This window comes from Cervus elaphus, chromosome 32 (assembly GCF_910594005.1).
Source record: "Cervus elaphus chromosome 32, mCerEla1.1, whole genome shotgun sequence".
Lineage (NCBI taxonomy): Eukaryota > Metazoa > Chordata > Mammalia > Artiodactyla > Cervidae > Cervus > Cervus elaphus.
Window position 1 is genome coordinate 3,067,788 of NC_057846.1, and position 21,864 is coordinate 3,089,651.

Sequence of the window (21,864 nt, forward strand, 5' to 3'; positions counted from 1 at the left end):
GGCCTCCTGTCGCGATGAGGTGGGGAACTAGGTCTTTCTCTGTGGTCTCCACAGGGGATTCAGACACCCTTTCGTCTTGGGAGATGCAAGACGAGCCTGCATTGAAGTCACTGCAGGGATATCCGGCCTTATTTCGAGTCAGGGCATCGCGGTGTCCATTCCACTTGAGGCCGCAAACTCAGGGTCCCTCTCACATACCTAGAGCTGAGAGAAGCCTCCTCTTGAGGTGCTTGTGGTAAGGTGGTATTCCTCTGGAGACGAATCCAGGGACTAACCTCTCTTTTCGAGTTGATTTTTGGTCCACAGAGTTCTTTCGTGTTGCTACAGTGACCTCAGGATCCCTCTATCCTTGAAACAGTGTTCTTGGGGTTTCTCTGGAGTGCCATCAAGGAAATCAAGGCTCCTTTCATGTGTGATGTGCAACACGGAATTGCTCTGCACGCAGTGCAGGGGAATCGGGCCTCATCTCACGGCGAGGGGGAAGTCTCATGGTTTTTCTCGAGTTGCGGCGGGAACCTGGGGTATATTCTCGAGTTACGACGGGGATGGCCCTTCCACACACGTGTTTGTTCAGCCACGTCAGGACTCTTGCCTAGTTGCGAGACACAACTCGGGATTCTCCTCGAGGCTTGGCAAGGCAATTGTGACGCCTCTCCAGCTGAGGCGGGAGACCAAGGGTCCCTTTCCACGTGCCACAGGAATCCTGGGACTCCTATCAAGTTTCACGAGGAGTCAGGCATCGTCTCCTTTGGAGGCACTGATCTCCGCGTACCTCTGGAATTTTCAAAGGATATGAGGCCTCCGGTCGCGATGAGGTGGGGAACTAAGTCTTTCTCTGTGCTTTCCACAGGGGATTCAGACATCCTTTCGTCCTGGGAGATGCAAGACGAGCCTGCATTCAAGTCACTGCAGGGATATCCAGCCTTATTTCGCGTCAGGGCATCGCGGTGTCCATTCCACTTGAGGCCGCAAACTCAGGGTCCCTCTCACATACCTAGAGCTGAGAGAAGCCTCCTCTGGAGGTGCTTGTGGTAAGGTGTTATTCCTCTGGAGACAAATCCAGGGACTAACCTCTCTTTTCGAGTTGATTTTTGGTCCACAGAGTTCTGTCGTGTTGCTACAGTGACCTCAGGATCCCTCTATCCTTGAAACAGTGTTCTTGGGGTTTCTCTGGAGTGCCATCAAGGAAATCAAGGCTACTTTCATGTGTGATGTGCAAGACGGAATTGCTCTGCACGCAGTGCAGGGGAATCGGGCCTCATCTCGCGGCGAGGGGGAAGTCTCATGGTTTTTCTCGAGTTGCGGCGGGAACCTGGGGTATATTCTCGAGTTACGACGGGGATGGCCCTTCCACACACGTGTTTGTTCAGCCACGTCAGGACTCCTGCCTAGTTGCGAGGGACAACTCGGGATTCTCCTCGAGGCTTGGCAGGGCAATTGGAACGCCTCTCCAGCTGAGGCGGGAGACCAAGGGTCCCTTTCCACGTGCCACAAGAATCCTGGGACTCCTATCAAGTTTCACGAGGAGTCAGGCATCGTCTCCTTTGGAGGCACTGATCTCCGCGTACCTCTGGAGTTTTCAAAGGATGTGAGGCCTCCGGTCACGATGAGGTGGGGAACTAGGTCTTTCTCTATGGTCTCCATAGGGGATTCAGACATCCTTTCTTCTTGGGAGAAGCATGACGAGCCTGCATTTAAGTCACTGCAGGGATATCCGGCCTTATTTCGAGTCAGGGCATCGCGGTGTCCATTCCACTTGAGGCCGCAAACTCAGGGTCCTTCTCACATACCTAGAGCTGAGAGAAGCCTCCTCTTGAGGTGCTTGTGGTAAGGTGGTGTTCCTCAGGAGTCGAAGCCAGGGACTAACCTCTCATCTCGTGTTGATTCTTGGTCCACGGAGCTCTTTCGTGTTGCTACAGTGACCTCAGGATCCCTCTAGCCTTGAAACAGTGTTCTTGGGGTTTCTCTGGAGTGCCATCAAGGAAATCAAGGCTCCTTTCATGTGTGATGTGCAACACGGAATTGCTCTGCACGCAGTGCAGGGGAATCGGGCCTCATCTCGCGGCGAGGGGGAAGTCTCATGGTTTTTCTCGAGTTGCGGCGGGAACCTGGGGTATATTCTCGAGTTACGACGGGGATGGCCCTTCCACCCACGTGTTTCTTCAGCGACGCCAGGACTCCTGCCTAGTAGCGAGGGACAACTCGGGATTCTCCTCGAGGCTTTGCAGGGCAATTGGGACGCCTCTCCAGCTGAGACGGGAGACCAAGGGTCCCTTTCCACGTGCCACAGGAATACTGGGTCTCCTATCAAGTTTCACGAGGAGTCAGGCATCGTCTCCTTTGGAGGCACTGATCTCCGCATACCTCTGGAATTTTCAAAGGATTTGAGGCCTCCTGTCGCGATGAGGTGGGGAACTAGGTCTTTCTCTGTGGTCTCCACAGGGGATTCAGACACCCTTTCGTCTTGGGAGATGCAAGACGAGCCTTCATTGAAGTCACTTTAGGGATATCCGGCCTTATTTCGAGTCAGGGCATCGCGGTGTCCATTCCACTTGAGGCCACAAACTCAGGGTCCCTCTCACATACCTAGAGCTGAGAGAAGCCTACTCTTGAGGTGCTTGTGGTAAGGTGGTATTCCTCTGGAGTCGAAGCCAGGGACTAACCTCTCATCCCGAGTTGATTTTTGGTCCACGGAGCTCTTTCGTGTTGCTACAGTGACCTCAGGATCCCTCTAGCCTTGAAACAGTGTTCTTGGGGTTTCTCTGGAGTGCCATGAAGGAAATCAAGGCTCCTTTCATGTGTGATGTGCAACACAGAATTGCTCTGCACGCAGTGCAGGGGAATCTGGCCTCATCTCGCGGCGAGGGGAAATCTCATGGTTTTTCTCGAGTTGCGGCGGGAACCTGGGGTATATTCTCGAGTTACGACGGGGATGGCCCTTCCACACACGTGTTCGTTCAGCCACGTCAGGACTCTTGCCTAGGTGCGAGACACAACTCGGGATTCTCCTCGAGGCTTGGCAAGGCAATTGGGACGCCTCTCCAGCTGAGGCGGGAGACCAAGGGTCCCTTTCCACGTGCAACAGGAATCCTGGGACTCCTATCAAATTTCACGAGGAGTCAGGCATCGTCTCCTTTGGAGGCACTGATCTCCGCGTACATCTGGAGTTTTCAAAGGATGTGAGGCCTCCGGTCGCGATGAGGTGGGGAACTAAGTCTTTCTCTGTGGTCTCCACAGGGGATTCAGACATCCTTTCATCTTGGGAGATGCAAGACGAGCCTGCATTCAAGTCACTGCAGGGATATCCAGCCTTATTTCGCGTCAGGGCATCGCGGTGTCCATTCCACTTGAGGCCGCAAACTCAGGGTCCCTCTCACATACCTAGAGCTGAGAGAAGCCTCCTCTTGAGGTGCTTGTGGTAAGGTGGTATTCCTCTGGAGACGAATCCAGGGACTAACCTCTCTTTTCGAAATGATTTGTGGTCCACAGAGTTCTTTCGTGTTGCTACATTGACCTCAGGATCCCTCTAGCCTTGAAACAGTGTTCTTGGGGTTTCTCTGGAGTGCCATCAAGGAAATCAAGGCTCCTTTCATGTGTGATGTGCAACACAGAATTGCTCTGCACGCAGTGCAGGGGAATCGGGCCTCATCTCGCGGCGAGGGGGAAGTCTCATGGTTTTTCTCGAGTTGCGGCGGGAACCTGGGGTATATTCTCGAGTTACGACGGGGATGGCCCTTCCACCCACGTGTTTCTTCAGCGACGTCAGGACTCCTGCCTAGTTGCGAGGGACAACTCTGGATTCTCCTCGAGGCTTGGCAGGGCAATTGGGATGCCTCTCCAGCTGAGGCGGGAGACCAAGTGTCCCTTTCCAAGTGCCACAGGAATCCTGGGACTCATATCAAGTTTCACGAGGAGTCAGGCATCGTCTCCTTTGGAGGCACTGATCTCCGCGTACCTCTGGAGTTTTCAAAGGATGTGATGCTATCGGTCGCGATGAGGTGGGGAACTAAGTTTTTCTCTGTGCTTTCCACAGGGGATTCAGACATCCTTTCGTCCTGGGAGATGCAAGACGAGCCCGCATTGAAGTCACTGTAGGGATATCCGGCCTTATTTCGAGTCAGGGCATCGCGGTGTCCATTCCACTTGAGGCCGCAAACTCAGGGTCCCTCTCACATACCTAGAGCTGAGAGAAGCCTCCTCTGGAGGTGCTTGTGGTAAGGTGGTATTCCTCAGGAGTCGAAGCCAGGGACTAACCTCTCTTTTCGAGTTGATTTTTGGTCCACAGAGTTCTTTCGTGTTGCTACAGTGACCTCAGGATCCCTCTAGCCTTGAAACAGTGTTCTTGGGGTTTCTCTGGAGTGCCATCAAGGAAATCAAGGCTCCTTTCATGTGTGATGTGCAAGACGGAATTGCTCTGCACGCAGTGCAGGGAAATCGGGCCTCCTTTTGCAGCGAGAGGGAAGTCTCATGGTTTTTCTCAAGTTGCGGCGGGAACCTGGGGTATATTCTCGAGTTACGACGGGGATGGCCCTTCCATACACGTGTGTGTTCAGCCATGTCAGGACTCCTGCCTAGTTGCGAGGGACAACTCGGGATTCTCCTCGAAGCTTGGCAGGGCAATTGGGACGCCTCTCCAGCTGAGACGGGAGACCAAGGGTCCCTTTCCACGTGCCACAGGAATCCTGGGTCTCCTATCAAGTTTCACGAGGAGTCAGGCATCGTCTCCTTTGGAGGCACTGATCTCCGCATACCTCTGGAGTTTTCAAAGGATTTGAGGCCTCCTGTCGCGATGAGGTGGGGAACTAGGTCTTTCTCTGTGGTCTCCACAGGGGATTCAGACACCCTTTCGTCTTGGGAGATGCAAGACGAGCCTGCATTGAAGTCACTGCAGGGATATCCGGCCTTATTTCGAGTCAGGGCATCGCGGTGTCCATTCCACTTGAGGCCGCAAACTCAGGGTCCCTCTCACATACCTAGAGCTGAGAGAAGCCTCCTCTTGAGGTGCTTGTGGTAAGGTGGTATTCCTCTGGAGACGAATCCAGGGACTAACCTCTCTTTTCGAGTTGATTTTTGGTGCACAGAGTTCTTTCGTGTTGCTACAGTGACCTCAGGATCCCTCTATCCTTGAAACAGTGTTCTTGGGGTTTCTCTGGAGTGCCATCAAGGAAATCAAGGCTCCTTTCATGTGTGATGTGCAAGACGGAATTGCTCTGCACGCAGTACAGGGGAATCGGGCCTCATCTCGCATCGAGGGGGAAGTCTCATGGTTTTTCTCGAGTTGCGGCGGGAACCTGGGGTATATTCTCGAGTTACCACGGGGATGGCCCTTCCACCCACGTGTTTGTTCAGCCACGTCAGGACTCCTGCCTAGTTGCGAGGGACAACTCGGGATTCTCCTCGAGGCTTGGCAGGGCAATTGGAACGCCTCTCCAGCTGAGACGGGAGACCAAGGGTCCCTTTCCACGTGCCACAGGAATACTGGGTCTCCTATCAAGTTTCACGAGGAGTCAGGCATCGTCTCCTTTGGAGGCACTGATCTCCGCATACCTCTGGAATTTTCAAAGGATTTGAGGCCTCCTGTCGCGATGAGGTGGGGAACTAGGTCTTTCTCTGTGGTCTCCACAGGGGATTCAGACACCCTTTCGTCTTGGGAGATGCAAGACGAGCCTTCATTGTAGTCACTGCAGGGATATCCGGCCTTATTTCGAGTCAGGGCATCGCGGTGTCCATTCCACTTGAGGCCACAAACTCAGGGTCCCTCTCACATACCTAGAGCTGAGAGAAGCCTACTCATGAGGTGCTTGTGGTAAGGTGGTATTCCTCTGGAGTCGAAGCCAGGGACTAACCTCTCATCCCGAGTTGATTTTTGGTCCACGGAGCTCTTTCGTGTTGCTACAGTGACCTCAGGATCCCTCTAGCCTTGAAACAGTGTTCTTGGGGTTTCTCTGGAGTGCCATGAAGGAAATCAAGGCTCCTTTCATGTGTGATGTGCAACACAGAATTGCTCTGCACGCAGTGCAGGGGAATCTGGCCTCATCTCGCGGCGAGGGGAAATCTCATGGTTTTTCTCGAGTTGCGGCGGGAACCTGGGGTATATTCTCGAGTTACGACGGGGATGGCCCTTCCACACACGTGTTCGTTCAGCCACGTCAGGACTCTTGCCTAGGTGCGAGACACAACTCGGGATTCTCCTCGAGGCTTGGCAAGGCAATTGGGACGCCTCTCCAGCTGAGGCGGGAGACCAAGGGTCCCTTTCCACGTGCAACAGGAATCCTGGGACTCCTATCAAATTTCACGAGGAGTCAGGCATCGTCTCCTTTGGAGGCACTGATCTCCGCGTACATCTGGAGTTTTCAAAGGATGTGAGGCCTCCGGTCGCGATGAGGTGGGGAACTAAGTCTTTCTCTGTGGTCTCCACAGGGGATTCAGACATCCTTTCATCTTGGGAGATGCAAGACGAGCCTGCATTCAAGTCACTGCAGGGATATCCAGCCTTATTTCGCGTCAGGGCATCGCGGTGTCCATTCCACTTGAGGCCGCAAACTCAGGGTCCCTCTCACATACCTAGAGCTGAGAGAAGCCTCCTCTTGAGGTGCTTGTGGTAAGGTGGTATTCCTCTGGAGACGAATCCAGGGACTAACCTCTCTTTTCGAAATGATTTGTGGTCCACAGAGTTCTTTCGTGTTGCTACAGTGACCTCAGGATCCTTCTAGCCTTGAAACAGTGTTCTTGGGATTTCTCTGGAGAGCCATCAAGGAAATCAAGGCTCCTTTCATGTGTGATGTGCAAGACGGAATTGCTCTGCACGCAGTACAGGGGAATCGGGCCTCATCTCGCATCGAGGGGGAAGTCTCATGGTTTTTCTCGAGTTGCGGCGGGAACCTGGGGTATATTCTCGAGTTACGACGGGGATGGCCCTTCCACCCACGTGTTTGTTCAGCCACGTCAGGACTCCTGCCTAGTTGCGAAGGACAACTCGGGATTCTCCTCGAGGCTTGGCAGGGCAATTGGAACGCCTCTCCAGCTGAGGCGGGAGACCAAGGGTCCCTTTCCACGTGCCACAAGAATCCTGGGACTCCTATCAAGTTTCACGAGGAGTCAGGCATCGTCTCCTTTGGAGGCACTGATCTCCGCGTACCTCTGGAGTTTTCAAAGGATGTGAGGCCTCCGGTCGCGATGAGGTGGGGAACTAGGTCTTTCTCTGTGGTCTCCACAGGGGATTCAGACATCCTTTCGTCTTGGGAAATGCAAGACGAGCCTGCATTCAAGTCACTGCAGGGATATCCGGCGTTATTTCGAGTCAGGGCATCGCGGTGTCCATTCCACTTGAGGCCGCAAACTCAGGGTCCCTCTCACATACCTAGAGCTGAGAGAAGCCTCCTCTTGAGGTGCTTGTGGTAAGGTGGTATTCCTCAGGAGTCGAAGCCAGGGACTAACCTCTCATCTCGTGTTGATTCTTGGTCCACGGAGCTCTTTCGTGTTGCTACAGTGACCTCAGGATCCCTCTAGCCTTGAAACAGTGTTCTTGGGGTTTCTCTGGAGTGCCATCAAGGAAATCAAGGCTCCTTTCATGTGTGATGTGCAACACGGAATTGCTCTGCACGCAGTGCAGGGGAATCGGGCCTCATCTCGCGGCGAGGGGAAGTCTCATGGTTTTTCTCGAGTTGCGGCGGGTACCTGGGGTATATTCTCGAGTTACGACGGGGATGGCACTTCCACACACGTGTTTGTTCAGCCACGTCAGGACTCTTGCCTAGTTGCGAGACACAACTCGGGATTCTCCTCGAGGCTTGGCAAGGCAATTGGGACGCCTCTCCAGCTGAGGCGGGAGACCAAGGGTCCCTTTCCACGTGCCACAGGAATCCTGGGACTCCTATCAAGTTTCACGAGGAGTCAGGCATCGTCTCCTTTGGAGGCACTGATCTCCGCGTACCTCTGGAGTTTTCAAAGGATGTGAGGCCTCCGGTCGCGATGAGGTGGGGAACTAGGTCTTTCTCTGTGGTCTCCACAGGGGATTCAGACATCCTTTCATCTTAGGAGATGCAAGACGAGCCTGCATTCAAGTCACTGCAGGGATATCCAGCCTTATTTCGAGGCAGGGCATCGCGGTGTCCATTCCACTTGAGGCCGCAAACTCAGGGTCCCTCTCACATACCTAGAGCTGAGAGAAGCCTCCTCTTGAGGTGCTTGTGGTAAGGTGGTATTCCTCTGGAGTCGAAGCCAGGGACTAACCTCTCATCTCGAGTTGATTTTTGGCCCACGGAGCTCTTTCGTGTTGCTACATTGACCTCAGGATCCCTCTAGCCTTGAAACAGTGTTCTTGGGGTTTCTCTGGAGTGCCATCAAGGAAATCAAGGCTCCTTTCATGTGTGATGTGCAACACGGAATTGCTCTGCAGGCAGTGCAGGGGAATCGGGCCTCATCTCGCGGCGAGGGGGAAGTCTCATGGTTTTTCTCGAGTTGCGGCGGGAACCTGGGGTATATTCTCGAGTTACGACGGGGATGGCCCTTCCACCCACGTGTTTCTTCAGCGACGTCAGGACTCCTGCCTAGTTGCGAGGGACAACTCTGGATTCTCCTCGAGGCTTGGCAGGGCAATTGGGATGCCTCTCCAGCTGAGGCGGGAGACCAAGTGTCCCTTTCCAAGTGCCACAGGAATCCTGGGACTCATATCAAGTTTCACGAGGAGTCAGGCATCGTCTCCTTTGGAGGCACTGATCTCCGCGTACCTCTGGAGTTTTCAAAGGATGTGATGCTATCGGTCGCGATGAGGTGGGGAACTAAGTTTTTCTCTGTGCTTTCCACAGGGGATTCAGACATCCTTTCGTCCTGGGAGATGCAAGACGAGCCCGCATTGAAGTCACTGTAGGGATATCCGGCCTTATTTCGAGTCAGGGCATCGCGGTGTCCATTCCACTTGAGGCCGCAAACTCAGGGTCCCTCTCACATACCTAGAGCTGAGAGAAGCCTCCTCTTGAGGTGCTTGTGGTAAGGTGGTATTCCTCTGGAGACGAATCCAGGGACTAACCTCTCTTTTCGAGTTGATTTTTGGTCCACAGAGTTCTTTCGTGTTGCTACAGTGACCTCAGGATCCCTCTAGCCTTGAAACAGTGTTCTTGGGGTTTCTCTGGAGTGCCATCAAGGAAATCAAGGCTCCTTTCATGTGTGATGTGCAAGACGGAATTGCTCTGCACGCAGTACAGGGGAATCGGGCCTCATCTCGCATCGAGGGGGAAGTCTCATAGTTTTTCTCGAGTTGCGGCGGGAACCTGGGGTATATTCTCGAGTTACGACGGGGATGGCCCTTCCACCCACGTGTTTGTTCAGCCACGTCAGGACTCCTGCCTAGTTGCGAGGGACAACTCGGGATTCTCCTCGAGGCTTGGCAGGGCAATTGGAACGCCTCTCCAGCTGAGGCAGGAGACCAAGTGTCCCTTTCCACGTGCCACAAGAATCCTGGGACTCCTATCAAGTTTCACGAGGAGTCAGGCATCGTCTCCTTTGGAGGCACTGATCTCCGCGTACCTCTGGAGTTTTCAAAGGATGTGAGGCCTCCGGTCGCGATGAGGTGGGGAACTAGGTCTTTCTCTGTGGTCTCCACAGGGGATTCAGACATCCTTTCTTCTTGGGAGATGCAAGACGAGCCTGCATTCAAGTCACTGCAGGGATATCCGGCCTTATTTCGAGGCAGGGCATCGCGGTGTCGATTCCACTTGAGGCCGCAAACTCAGGATCCCTCTCACATACCTAGAGCTGAGAGAAGCCTCCTCTTGAGGTGCTTGTGGTAAGGTGGTATTCCTCACGAGTCGAAGCCAGGGACTAACCTCTCATCTCGTGTTGATTCTTGGTCCACGGAGCTCTTTCGTGTTGCTACAGTGACCTCAGGATCCCTCTAGCCTTGAAACAGTGTTCGTGGGGTTTCTCTGGAGTGCCATCAAGGAAATCAAGGCTCCTTTCATGTGTGATGTGCAACACGGAATTGCTCTGCACGCAGTGCCGGGGAATCGGGCCTCATCTCGCGGCGAGGGGGAAGGCTCATGGTTTTTCTCGAGTTGCGGCGGGAACCTGGGGTATATTCTCGAGTTACGACGGGGATGGCCTTTCCACACACATGTGTGTTCAGCCATGTCAGGACTCCTGCCTAGTTGCGAGGGACAATTCGGGATTCTCCTCGAGGCTTTACAGGGCAATTGGGACGCCTCTCCAGCTGGGACGGGAGACCAAGGGTCCCTTTCCACGTGCCACAGGAATCCTGGGTCTCCTATCAAGTTTCACGAGGAGTCAGGCATCGTCTCCTTTGGAGGCACTGATCTCCGCATTCCTCTGGAGTTTTCAAAGGATTTGAGGCCTCCTGTCGTGATGAGGTGGGGAACTAGGTATTTCTCTGTGGTCTGCACAGGGGATTCAGACACCCTTTCGTCTTGGGAGATGCAAGACGAGCCTGCATTGAAGTCACTGCAGGGATATCCGGCCTTATTTGGAGTCAGGGCATCGCGGTGTCCATTCCACTTGAGGCCGCAAACTCAGGGTCCCTCTCACATACCTAGAGCTGAGAGAAGCCTCCTCTTGAGGGGCTTGTGGTAAGGTGGTATTGCTCAGGAGTCGAAGCCATGGACTAACCTCTCATCTCGTGTTGATTCTTGGTCCACGGAGTTCTTTCGTGTTGCTACATGGACCTCAGGATCCCTCTATCCTTGAAACAGTGTTCTTGGGGTTTCTCTGGAGTGCCATCAAGGAAATCAAGGCTCCTTTCATGTGTGATGTGCAACACGGAATTGCTCTGCACACAGTGCAGGGGAATCGGGCCTCATCTCACGGCGAGGGGGAAGTCTCATGGTTTTTCTCGAGTTGCGGCGGGAACCTGGGGTATATTCTCGAGTTACGACGGGGATGGCCCTTCCACACACGTGTTTGTTCAGCCACGTCAGGACTCTTGCCTAGTTGCGAGACACAACTCGTGATTCTCCTCGAGGCTTGGCAAGGCAATTGTGACGCCTCTCCAGCTGAGGCGGGAGACCAAGGGTCCCTTTCCACGTGCCACAGGAATCCTGGGACTCCTATCAAGTTTCACGAGGAGTCAGGCATCGTCTCCTTTGGAGGCACTGATCTCCGCGTACCTCTGGAATTTTCAAAGGATATGAGGCCTCCGGTCGCGATGAGGTGGGGAACTACGTCTTTCTCTGTGCTTTCCACAGGGGATTCAGACATCCTTTCGTCCTGGGAGATGCAAGACGAGCCTGCATTCAAGTCACTGCAGGGATATCCAGCCTTATTTCGCGTCAGGGCATCGCGGTGTCCATTCCACTTGAGGCCGCAAACTCAGGGTCCCTCTCACATACCTAGAGCTGAGAGAAGCCTCCTCTGGAGGTGCTTGTGGTAAGGTGTTATTCCTCTGGAGACAAATCCAGGGACTAACCTCTCTTTTCGAGTTGATTTTTGGTCCACAGAGTTCTGTCGTGTTGCTACAGTGACCTCAGGATCCCTCTATCCTTGTAACAGTGTTCTTGGGGTTTCTCTGGAGTGCCATCAAGGAAATCAAGGCTACTTTCATGTGTGATGTGCAAGACGGAATTGCTCTGCACGCAGTGCAGGGGAATCGGGCCTCATCTCGCGGCGAGGGGGAAGTCTCATGGTTTTTCTCGAGTTGCGGCGGGAACCTGGGGTATATTCTCGAGTTACGACGGGGATGGCCCTTCCACACACGTGTTTGTTCAGCCACGTCAGGACTCCTGCCTAGTTGCGAGGGACAACTCGGGATTCTCCTCGAGGCTTGGCAGGGCAATTGGAACGCCTCTCCAGCTGAGGCGGGACACCAAGGGTCCCTTTCCACGTGCCACAAGAATCCTGGGACTCCTATCAAGTTTCACGAGGAGTCAGGCATCGTCTCCTTTGGAGGCACTGATCTCCGCGTACCTCTGGAGTTTTCAAAGGATGTGAGGCCTCCGGTCACGATGAGGTGGGGAACTAGGTCTTTCTCTATGGTCTCCATAGGGGATTCAGACATCCTTTCTTCTTGGGAAAAGCATGACGAGCCTGCATTTAAGTCACTGCAGGGATATCCGGCCTTATTTCGAGTCAGGGCATCGCGGTGTCCATTCCACTTGAGGCCGCAAACTCAGGGTCCTTCTCACATACATAGAGCTGAGAGAAGCCTCCTCTTGAGGTGCTTGTGGTAAGGTGGTGTTCCTCAGGAGTCGAAGCCAGGGACTAACCTCTCATCTCGTGTTGATTCTTGGTCCACGGAGCTCTTTCGTGTTGCTACAGTGACCTCAGGATCCCTCTATCCTTGAAACAGTGTTCTTGGGGTTTCTCTGTAGTGCCATCAAGGAAATCAAGGCTCCTTTCATGTGTGATGTGCAACACGGAATTGCTCTGCACGCAGTGCAGGGGAATCGGGCCTCCTTTTGCAGCGAGAGGGAAGTCTCATGGTTTTTCTCGAGTTGCGGCGGGAACCTGGGGTATATTCTCGAGTTACGACGGGGATGGCCCTTCCATACACGTGTGTGTTCAGCCATGTCAGGACTCCTGCCTAGTTGCGAGGGACAACTCGGGATTCTCCTCGAAGCTTGGTAGGGCAATTGGGACGCCTCTCCAGCTGAGACGGGAGACCAAGGGTCCCTTTCCACGTGCCACAGGAATCCTGGGTCTCCTATCAAGTTTCACGAGGAGTCAGGCATCGTCTCCTTTGGAGGCACTGATCTCCGCATACCTCTGGAGTTTTCAAAGGATTTGAGGCCTCCTGTCGCGATGAGGTGGGGAACTAGGTCTTTCTCTGTGGTCTCCACAGGGGATTCAGACACCCTTTCGTCTTGGGAGATGCAAGACGAGCCTGCATTGAAGTCACTGCAGGGATATCCGGCCTTATTTCGAGTCAGGGCATCGCGGTGTCCATTCCACTTGAGGCCGCAAACTCAGGGTCCCTCTCACATACCTAGAGCTGAGAGAAGCCTCCTCTTGAGGTGCTTGTGGTAAGGTGGTATTCCTCTGGAGACGAATCCAGGGACTAACCTCTCTTTTCGAGTTGATTTTTGGTCCACAGAGTTCTTTCGTGTTGCTACAGTGACCTCAGGATCCCTCTATCCTTGAAACAGTGTTCTTGGGGTTTCTCTGGAGTGCCATCAAGGAAATCAAGGCTCCTTTCATGTGTGATGTGCAACACGGAATTGCTCTGCACGCAGTGCAGGGGAATCGGGCCTCATCTCACGGCGAGGGGGAAGTCTCATGGTTTTTCTCGAGTTGCGGCGGGAACCTGGGGTATATTCTCGAGTTACGACGGGGATGGCCCTTCCACACACGTGTTTGTTCAGCCACGTCAGGACTCTTGCCTAGTTGCGAGACACAACTCGGGATTCTCCTCGAGGCTTGGCAAGGCAATTGTGACGCCTCTCCAGCTGAGGCGGGAGACCAAGGGTCCCTTTCCACGTGCCACAGGAATCCTGGGACTCCTATCAAGTTTCACGAGGAGTCAGGCATCGTCTCCTTTGGAGGCACTGATCTCCGCGTACCTCTGGAATTTTCAAAGGATATGAGGCCTCCGGTCGCGATGAGGTGGGGAACTAAGTCTTTCTCTGTGCTTTCCACAGGGGATTCAGACATCCTTTCGTCCTGGGAGATGCAAGACGAGCCTGCATTCAAGTCACTGCAGGGATATCCAGCCTTATTTCGCGTCAGGGCATCGCGGTGTCCATTCCACTTGAGGCCGCAAACTCAGGGTCCCTCTCACATACCTAGAGCTGAGAGAAGCCTCCTCTGGAGGTGCTTGTGGTAAGGTGTTATTCCTCTGGAGACAAATCCAGGGACTAACCTCTCTTTTCGAGTTGATTTTTGGTCCACAGAGTTCTGTCGTGTTGCTACAGTGACCTCAGGATCCCTCTATCCTTGAAACAGTGTTCTTGGGGTTTCTCTGGAGTGCCATCAAGGAAATCAAGGCTACTTTCATGTGTGATGTGCAAGACGGAATTGCTCTGCACGCAGTGCAGGGGAATCGGGCCTCATCTCGCGGCGAGGGGGAAGTCTCATGGTTTTTCTCGAGTTGCGGCGGGAACCTGGGGTATATTCTCGAGTTACGACGGGGATGGCCCTTCCACACACGTGTTTGTTCAGCCACGTCAGGACTCCTGCCTAGTTGCGAGGGACAACTCGGGATTCTCCTCGAGGCTTGGCAGGGCAATTGGAACGCCTCTCCAGCTGAGGCGGGAGACCAAGGGTCCCTTTCCACGTGCCACAAGAATCCTGGGACTCCTATCAAGTTTCACGAGGAGTCAGGCATCGTCTCCTTTGGAGGCACTGATCTCCGCGTACCTCTGGAGTTTTCAAAGGATGTGAGGCCTCCGGTCACGATGAGGTGGGGAACTAGGTCTTTCTCTATGGTCTCCATAGGGGATTCAGACATCCTTTCTTCTTGGGAGAAGCATGCCGAGCCTGCATTTAAGTCACTGCAGGGATATCCGGCCTTATTTCGAGTCAGGGCATCGCGGTGTCCATTCCACTTGAGGCCGCAAACTCAGGGTCCTTCTCACATACCTAGAGCTGAGAGAAGCCTCCTCTTGAGGTGCTTGTGGTAAGGTGGTGTTCCTCAGGAGTCGAAGCCAGGGACTAACCTCTCATCTCGTGTTGATTCTTGGTCCACGGAGCTCTTTCGTGTTGCTACAGTGACCTCAGGATCCCTCTAGCCTTGAAACAGTGTTCTTGGGGTTTCTCTGGAGTGCCATCAAGGAAATCAAGGCTCCTTTCATGTGTGATGTGCAACACGGAATTGCTCTGCACGCAGTGCAGGGGAATCGGGCCTCATCTCGCGGCGAGGGGGAAGTCTCATGGTTTTTCTCGAGTTGCGGCGGGAACCTGGGGTATATTCTCGAGTTACGACGGGGATGGCCCTTCCACCCACGTGTTTCTTCAGCGACGCCAGGACTCCTGCCTAGTAGCGAGGGACAACTCGGGATTCTCCTCGAGGCTTTGCAGGGCAATTGGGACGCCTCTCCAGCTGAGACGGGAGACCAAGGGTCCCTTTCCACGTGCCACAGGAATACTGGGTCTCCTATCAAGTTTCACGAGGAGTCAGGCATCGTCTCCTTTGGAGGCACTGATCTCCGCATACCTCTGGAATTTTCAAAGGATTTGAGGCCTCCTGTCGCGATGAGGTGGGGAACTAGGTCTTTCTCTGTGGTCTCCACAGGGGATTCAGACACCCTTTCGTCTTGGGAGATGCAAGACGAGCCTTCATTGAAGTCACTTTAGGGATATCCGGCCTTATTTCGAGTCAGGGCATCGCGGTGTCCATTCCACTTGAGGCCACAAACTCAGGGTCCCTCTCACATACCTAGAGCTGAGAGAAGCCTACTCTTGAGGTGCTTGTGGTAAGGTGGTATTCCTCTGGAGTCGAAGCCAGGGACTAACCTCTCATCCCGAGTTGATTTTTGGTCCACGGAGCTCTTTCGTGTTGCTACAGTGACCTCAGGATCCCTCTAGCCTTGAAACAGTGTTCTTGGGGTTTCTCTGGAGTGCCATGAAGGAAATCAAGGCTCCTTTCATGTGTGATGTGCAACACAGAATTGCTCTGCACGCAGTGCAGGGGAATCTGGCCTCATCTCGCGGCGAGGGGAAATCTCATGGTTTTTCTCGAGTTGCGGCGGGAACCTGGGGTATATTCTCGAGTTACGACGGGGATGGCCCTTCCACACACGTGTTCGTTCAGCCACGTCAGGACTCTTGCCTAGGTGCGAGACACAACTCGGGATTCTCCTCGAGGCTTGGCAAGGCAATTGGGACGCCTCTCCAGCTGAGGCGGGAGACCAAGGGTCCCTTTCCACGTGCAACAGGAATCCTGGGACTCCTATCAAATTTCACGAGGAGTCAGGCATCGTCTCCTTTGGAGGCACTGATCTCCGCGTACATCTGGAGTTTTCAAAGGATGTGAGGCCTCCGGTCGCGATGAGGTGGGGAACTAAGTCTTTCTCTGTGGTCTCCACAGGGGATTCAGACATCCTTTCATCTTGGGAGATGCAAGACGAGCCTGCATTCAAGTCACTGCAGGGATATCCAGCCTTATTTCGCGTCAGGGCATCGCGGTGTCCATTCCACTTGAGGCCGCAAACTCAGGGTCCCTCTCACATACCTAGAGCTGAGAGAAGCCTCCTCTTGAGGTGCTTGTGGTAAGGTGGTATTCCTCTGGAGACGAATCCAGGGACTAACCTCTCTTTTCGAAATGATTTGTGGTCCACAGAGTTCTTTCGTGTTGCTACAGTGACCTCAGGATCCTTCTAGCCTTGAAACAGTGTTCTTGGGATTTCTCTGGAGAGCCATCAAGGAAATCAAGGCTCCTTTCATGTGTGATGTGCAAGACGGAATTGCTCTGCACGCCGTAAAGGGGAATCGGGCCTCATCTCGCATCGAGGGGGAAGTCTCATGGTTTTTCTCGAGTTGCGGCGGGAACCTGGGGTATATTCTCGAGTTACGACGGGGATGGCCCTTAGACCCACGTGTTTGTTCAGCCACGTCAGGACTCCTGCCTAGTTGCGAAGGACAACTCGGGATTCTCCTCGAGGCTTGGCAGGGCAATTGGAACGCCTCTCCAGCTGAGGCGGGAGACCAAGGGTCCCTTTCCACGTGCCACAAGAATCCTGGGACTCCTATCAAGTTTCACGAGGAGTCAGGCATTGTCTCCTTTGGAGGCACTGATCTCCGCGTACCTCTGGAGTTTTCAAAGGATGTGAGGCCTCCGGTCGCGATGAGGTGGGGAACTAGGTCTTTCTCTGTGGTCTCCACAGGGGATTCAGACATCCTTTCGTCTTGGGAAATGCAAGACGAGCCTGCATTCAAGTCACTGCAGGGATATCCGGCGTTATTTCGAGTCAGGGCATCGCGGTGTCCATTCCACTTGAGGCCGCAAACTCAGGGTCCCTCTCACATACCTAGAGCTGAGAGAAGCCTCCTCTTGAGGTGCTTGTGGTAAGGTGGTATTCCTCAGGAGTCGAAGCCAGGGACTAACCTCTCATCTCGTGTTGATTCTTGGTCCACGGAGCTCTTTCGTGTTGCTACAGTGACCTCAGGATCCCTCTAGCCTTGAAACAGTGTTCTTGGGGTTTCTCTGGAGTGCCATCAAGGAAATCAAGGCTCCTTTCATGTGTGATGTGCAACACGGAATTGCTCTGCACGCAGTGCAGGGGAATCGGGCCTCATCTCGCGGCGAGGGGAAGTCTCATGGTTTTTCTCGAGTTGCGGCGGGTACCTGGGGTATATTCTCGAGTTACGACGGGGATGGCACTTCCACACACGTGTTTGTTCAGCCACGTCAGGACTCTTGCCTAGTTGCGAGACACAACTCGGGATTCTCCTCGAGGCTTGGCAAGGCAATTGGGACGCCTCTCCAGCTGAGGCGGGAGACCAAGGGTCCCTTTCCACGTGCCACAGGAATCCTGGGACTCCTATCAAGTTTCACGAGGAGTCAGGCATCGTCTCCTTTGGAGGCACTGATCTCCGCGTACCTCTGGAGTTTTCAAAGGATGTGAGGCCTCCGGTCGCGATGAGGTGGGGAACTAGGTCTTTCTCTGTGGTCTCCACAGGGGATTCAGACATCCTTTCATCTTAGGAGATGCAAGACGAGCCTGCATTCAAGTCACTGCAGGGATATCCAGCCTTATTTCGCGTCAGGGCATCGCGGTGTCCATTCCACTTGAGGCCGCAAACTCAGGGTCCCTCTCACATACCTAGAGCTGAGAGAAGCCTCCTCTTGAGGTGCTTGTGGTAAGGTGGTATTCCTCTGGAGTCGAAGCCAGGGACTAACCTCTCATCTCGAGTTGATTTTTGGCCCACGGAGCTCTTTCGTGTTGCTACATTGACCTCAGGATCCCTCTAGCCTTGAAACAGTGTTCTTGGGGTTTCTCTGGAGTGCCATCAAGGAAATCAAGGCTCCTTTCATGTGTGATGTGCAACACGGAATTGCTCTGCACGCAGTGCAGGGGAATCGGGCCTCATCTCGCGGCGAGGGGGAAGTCTCATGGTTTTTCTCGAGTTGCGGCGGGAACCTGGGGTATATTCTCGAGTTACGACGGGGATGGCCCTTCCACCCACGTGTTTCTTCAGCGACGTCAGGACTCCTGCCTAGTTGCGAGGGACAACTCTGGATTCTCCTCGAGGCTTGGCAGGGCAATTGGGATGCCTCTCCAGCTGAGGCGGGAGACCAAGTGTCCCTTTCCAAGTGCCACAGGAATCCTGGGACTCATATCAAGTTTCACGAGGAGTCAGGCATCGTCTCCTTTGGAGGCACTGATCTCCGCATACCTCTGGAGTTTTCAAAGGATGTGAGGCTATCGGTCGCGATGAGGTGGGGAACTAAGTTTTTCTCTGTGCTTTCCACAGGGGATTCAGACATCCTTTCGTCCTGGGAGATGCAAGACGAGCCCGCATTGAAGTCACTGTAGGGATATCCGGCCTTATTTCGAGTCAGGGCATCGCGGTGTCCATTCCACTTGAGGCCGCAAACTCAGGGTCCCTCTCACATACCTAGAGCTGAGAGAAGCCTCCTCTTGAGGTGCTTGTGGTAAGGTGGTATTCCTCTGGAGACGAATCCAGGGACTAACCTCTCTTTTCGAGTTGATTTTTGGTCCACAGAGTTCTTTCGTGTTGCTACAGTGACCTCAGGATCCCTCTATCCTTGAAACAGTGTTCTTGGGGTTTCTCTGGAGTGCCATCAAGGAAATCAAGGCTCCTTTCATGTGTGATGTGCAAGACGGAATTGCTCTGCACGCAGTACAGGGGAATCGGGCCTCATCTCGCATCGAGGGGGAAGTCTCATAGTTTTTCTCGAGTTGCGGTGGGAACCTGGGGTATATTCTCGAGTTACGACGGGGATGGCCCTTCCACCCACGTGTTTGTTCAGCCACGTCAGGACTCCTGCCTAGTTGCGAGGGACAACTCGGGATTCTCCTCGAGGCTTGGCAGGGCAATTGGAACGCCTCTCCAGCTGAGGCAGGAGACCAAGGGTCCCTTTCCACGTGCCACAAGAATCCTGGGACTCCTATCAAGTTTCACGAGGAGTCAGGCATCGTCTCCTTTGGAGGCACTGATCTCCGCGTACCTCTGGAGTTTTCAAAGGATGTGAGGCCTCCGGTCGCGATGAGGTGGGGAACTAGGTCTTTCTCTGTGGTCTCCACAGGGGATTCAGACATCCTTTCTTCTTGGGAGATGCAAGACGAGCCTGCATTCAAGTCACTGCAGGGATATCCGGCCTTATTTCGAGGCAGGGCATCGCGGTGTCCATTCCACTTGAGGCCGCAAACTCAGGATCCCTCTCACATACCTAGAGCTGAGAGAAGCCTCCTCTTGAGGTGCTTGTGGTAAGGTGGTATTCCTCACGAGTCGAAGCCAGGGACTAACCTCTCATCTCGTGTTGATTCTTGGTCCACGGAGCTCTTTCGTGTTGCTACAGTGACCTCAGGATCCCTCTAGCCTTGAAACAGTGTTCGTGGGGTTTCTCTGGAGTGCCATCAAGGAAATCAAGGCTCCTTTCATGTGTGATGTGCAACACGGAATTGCTCTGCACGCAGTGCCGGGGAATCGGGCCTCATCTCGCGGCGAGGGGGAAGGCTCATGGTTTTTCTCGAGTTGCGGCGGGAACCTGGGGTATATTCTCGAGTTACGACGGGGATGGCCTTTCCACACACATGTGTGTTCAGCCATGTCAGGACTCCTGCCTAGTTGCGAGGGACAATTCGGGATTCTCCTCGAGGCTTTACAGGGCAATTGGGACGCCTCTCCAGCTGGGACGGGAGACCAAGGGTCCCTTTCCACGTGCCACAGGAATCCTGGGTCTCCTATCAAGTTTCACGAGGAGTCAGGCATCGTCTCCTTTGGAGGCACTGATCTCCGCATTCCTCTGGAGTTTTCAAAGGATTTGAGGCCTCCTGTCGTGATGAGGTGGGGAACTAGGTATTTCTCTGTGGTCTGCACAGGGGATTCAGACACCCTTTCGTCTTGGGAGATGCAAGACGAGCCTGCATTGAAGTCACTGCAGGGATATCCGGCCTTATTTGGAGTCAGGGCATCGCGGTGTCCATTCCACTTGAGGCCGCAAACTCAGGGTCCCTCTCACATACCTAGAGCTGAGAGAAGCCTCCTCTTGAGGTGCTTGTGGTAAGGTGGTATTGCTCAGGAGTCGAAGCCATGGACTAACCTCTCATCTCGTGTTGATTCTTGGTCCACGGAGTTCTTTCGTGTTGCTACATGGACCTCAGGATCCCTCTATCCTTGAAACAGTGTTCTTGGGGTTTCTCTGGAGTGCCATCAAGGAAATCAAGGCTCCTTTCATGTGTGATGTGCAACACGGAATTGCTCTGCACGCAGTGCAGGGGAATCGGGCCTCATCTCACGGCGAGGGGGAAGTCTCATGGTTTTTCTCGAGTTGCGGCGGGAACCTGGGGTATATTCTCGAGTTACGACGGGGATGGCCCTTCCACACACGTGTTTGTTCAGCCACGTCAGGACTCTTGCCTAGTTGCGAGACACAACTCGGGATTCTCCTCGAGGCTTGGCAAGGCAATTGTGACGCCTCTCCAGCTGAGGCGGGAGACCAAGGGTCCCTTTCCACGTGCCACAGGAATCCTGGGACTCCTATCAAGTTTCACGAGGAGTCAGGCATCGTCTCCTTTGGAGGCACTGATCTCCGCGTACCTCTGGAATTTTCAAAGGATATGAGGCCTCCGGTCGCGATGAGGTGGGGAACTAAGTCTTTCTCTGTGCTTTCCACAGGGGATTCAGACATCCTTTCGTCCTGGGAGATGCAAGACGAGCCTGCATTCAAGTCACTGCAGGGATATCCAGCCTTATTTCGCGTCAGGGCATCGCGGTGTCCATTCCACTTGAGGCCGCAAACTCAGGGTCCCTCTCACATACCTAGAGCTGAGAGAAGCCTCCTCTGGAGGTGCTTGTGGTAAGGTGTTATTCCTCTGGAGACAAATCCAGGGACTAACCTCTCTTTTCGAGTTGATTTTTGGTCCACAGAGTTCTGTCGTGTTGCTACAGTGACCTCAGGATCCCTCTATCCTTGAAACAGTGTTCTTGGGGTTTCTCTGGAGTGCCATCAAGGAAATCAAGGCTACTTTCATGTGTGATGTGCAAGACGGAATTGCTCTGCACGCAGTGCAGGGGAATCGGGCCTCATCTCGCGGCGAGGGGGAAGTCTCATGGTTTTTCTCGAGTTGCGGCGGGAACCTGGGGTATATTCTCGAGTTACGACGGGGATGGCCCTTCCACACACGTGTTTGTTCAGCCACGTCAGGACTCCTGCCTAGTTGCGAGGGACAACTCGGGATTCTCCTCGAGGCTTGGCAGGGCAATTGGAACGCCTCTCCAGCTGAGGCGGGACACCAAGGGTCCCTTTCCACGTGCCACAAGAATCCTGGGACTCCTATCAAGTTTCACGAGGAGTCAGGCATCGTCTCCTTTGGAGGCACTGATCTCCGCGTACCTCTGGAGTTTTCAAAGGATGTGAGGCCTCCGGTCACGATGAGGTGGGGAACTAGGTCTTTCTCTATGGTCTCCATAGGGGATTCAGACATCCTTTCTTCTTGGGAAAAGCATGACGAGCCTGCATTTAAGTCACTGCAGGGATATCCGGCCTTATTTCGAGTCAGGGCATCGCGGTGTCCATTCCACTTGAGGCCGCAAACTCAGGGTCCTTCTCACATACATAGAGCTGAGAGAAGCCTCCTCTTGAGGTGCTTGTGGTAAGGTGGTGTTCCTCAGGAGTCGAAGCCAGGGACTAACCTCTCATCTCGTGTTGATTCTTGGTCCACGGAGCTCTTTCGTGTTGCTACAGTGACCTCAGGATCCCTCTAGCCTTGAAACAGTGTTCTTGGGGTTTCTCTG